Genomic DNA, 2926 nt, shown 5'->3' on the forward strand with positions numbered 1-2926 from the left:
ACAAACTTTGTATAAACCCAAAAACTTTGATCACTCCATCAAAGCGTATATTCTGACTCCGAGATGCTTGCTCTAGTCCATGGAAGGATCACTGGAGCTAGCATACCTTTTAGCATCCTTAGGATCGACAAAACCTTTCTGATTGTATCACATACAACCTTTCCTTACGAAAACTGGTAAGGAAACTTGTTTTGACATCCATCTGCCAGATTTCATAAATGCAGCTAATGCTAACATGATTCCGACGGACTTAAGCATCGCTACGGATGAGAAAATCTCATCGTAGTCAACTCCTTGAACTTGTGGAAATACTCTTTGCCACAAGTCGAGCTTCATAGACGGTAACATTACCGTCCATGTCCGTCTTCTTCTTAAAGATCCATTTATCTCGGATTTCATGGCTTCTAACCATTTGTCGGAATATGGGCCCACCATCGCTTCTCCATAGCTCGTAGGTTTAGTATTGTCCAACAACATGATATCTCAGACAGGATCACGTACCACTCTGAAGTAGCACGCATCCTCGTCGTCCTACGAGGTTTGGTAGTGACTTGATCCGAAGTTTCATGATCACTATCATAAGCTTCCACTTCAATTGGTGTAGGTGCCACAGGAACAACTTCCTGTGCCCTGCTACACACTAGTTGAAGTGACGGTTCAATAACCTTATCAAGTCTCCACCATCCTCCCACTCAATTCTTTCGAGAGAAACTTTTCCTCGAGAAAGGACCCGTTTCTAGAAGCAATTACTTTTGCTTCCAGATCTGAAATAGGAGGTATACCCAACTGTTTTGGATTTTCTATGAAGATGCATTTATCCGCTTTGGGTTCGAGCTTATCAGCCTGAAACTTTTTCACATAAGCATCGCAGCCCCAAACTTTTAAGAAACGACAACTTAGGTTTCTCTAAACGGTGTCGTCTCAACGGAATTGCGTGGTGCCCCTTTTAAAGTGAATGTGGTTGTCTCTAATGCCTAACCCATAAACGATAGTGGTAATTCGATAAGAGATATCATGGTATGCACCATATCCAATAGGGTGCAGCTATGATGTCCGGACACACCATCACACTATGGTGTTCCAGGCGGTATTAATTGTGAAACACTTTCCACAATGTCTTAATTGTGTGCCAAACTCGTAACTCAGATACTCATCTCTATGATCATATCACAGACATTTTATCGTCTTGTCACGATGATCTTCAACTTCACTCTGAAATTACTTGAACCTTTCAATAATTCAGACTTGTGTTTCATCAAGTAAATACACTCAGCATCTACTCAAATCATGTGTGAAGTAAGAACATAACGATATCCACTGCATGCCTCAGCACTCATTGGACTGCATACATCAAAATGTATTACTTCCAATAAGTTGCTCTCTTGTTCCATCTTACTGAAAACGAGGCCTTTCAGTCATCTTGCCCATGTGGTATGATTTGCATGTCTCAAGTGATTCAAAATCAAGTGAGTCCAAACGATCCATCTGCATGGAGTTTCTTCATGCATATATACCAATAGACATGGTTCGCATGTCTCAATCTTTTCAAAAACGACTGAGTCCAAAGATCCATCTACATGGAGCTTCTTCATGCGTTCTATACCAATATGACTCAAATGGCAGTGCCACAAGTATGTAGTACTATCATTACTATTTTATATCTTTTGGCACGAACATGTGTATCACTGCGATTGAGATTCATTTTAGGGGCAAGACCATTGAAGGTATTATTCAAATAAACAGAGTAACCATTATTCTCCTTAAATGAATAACCGTATTGCGATAAACATAATCCAATCATGTTTATGCTCAACGCAAACACCAAATAACAATTATTTAGGTTTAACACCAATCTCGATGGTAGAGGGAGCATGCGATGCTTGATCACATCAACCTTGGAAACACTTCCAACACATATCGTCATCTCACCTTTAGCTAGTCTCCATTTATTCCGCATCTTTTATTTCGAGTTACTAACTCTTAGCAACCGAACCGGTATCTAATACCCTGGTGCTGCTAGGAGTACTAGTAAAGTACACATTCATATAATGTATATCCAATATACTTCTGTCGACCTTGCCTGCCTTCTCATCTACCAAGTATCTAGGGTAGTTCTGCTTCAGTGACCGTTCCCCTCATTACAGAAGCACTTAGTCTCGGGTTTGGGTTCAACCTTGGGATTCTTCACTAGAGCAGCAAACGACTTGCTGTTTCATGAAGTATCCCTTTTGCCCTTGCCCTTCTTAAACTAGTGGTTTTACTAACCATCAACAATTGATGCTCCTTCTTGATTTCTACTCTCGCGGTGTCAAACATCGCGAATAGCTCAAGGATCATCATAACTATCCCTGATATGTTATAGTTCATCACGAAGCTCTACTAGCTTGGTGGCAGTGACTATGGAGAACTATCACTATCTCATCTGGGAGATTAACTCCCACTCGATTCAAGCGATTGTGGTACTCAGACAATCTGAGCACATGCTCAACGATTGAGCTTTTCTCCCTTAGTTTGCAGGCTTAAGAAACTTGTCAGAGGTCTCATACATCTTGACGTGGGCACTAGTCCGAAATCCCAATTTCAGTCTTCGGAACATCTCATATGTTCTGCAACGTTTCAAAAACGTCTCTTGTGCCACAATTCTAAACTGTTAGCATTACGCATTGAACTATCACGTAGTCATCAAAACGTGTATGTCAGATGTTTCGCAACATCTACAGACGACGCTGAGGTTCAGCACACCGAGCGGTGCATTAAGGACATAAGCCTTCTGTGCAGCAATGAGGACAATCCTCAGTTTACGGACCCAGTCCGCATAATTGCTACTACCAACTTTCAACTAAATTTTTCTCTAGGAACATATCTTAAACAGTAGAACTAAAGCGTATGACATAATTTGCAAAGACCTTTTGACTATGTTCATGAT

Source organism: Triticum aestivum, chromosome 5D, assembly GCF_018294505.1.
Source record: "Triticum aestivum cultivar Chinese Spring chromosome 5D, IWGSC CS RefSeq v2.1, whole genome shotgun sequence".
Classification (NCBI taxonomy): Eukaryota; Viridiplantae; Streptophyta; class Magnoliopsida; order Poales; family Poaceae; genus Triticum; species Triticum aestivum.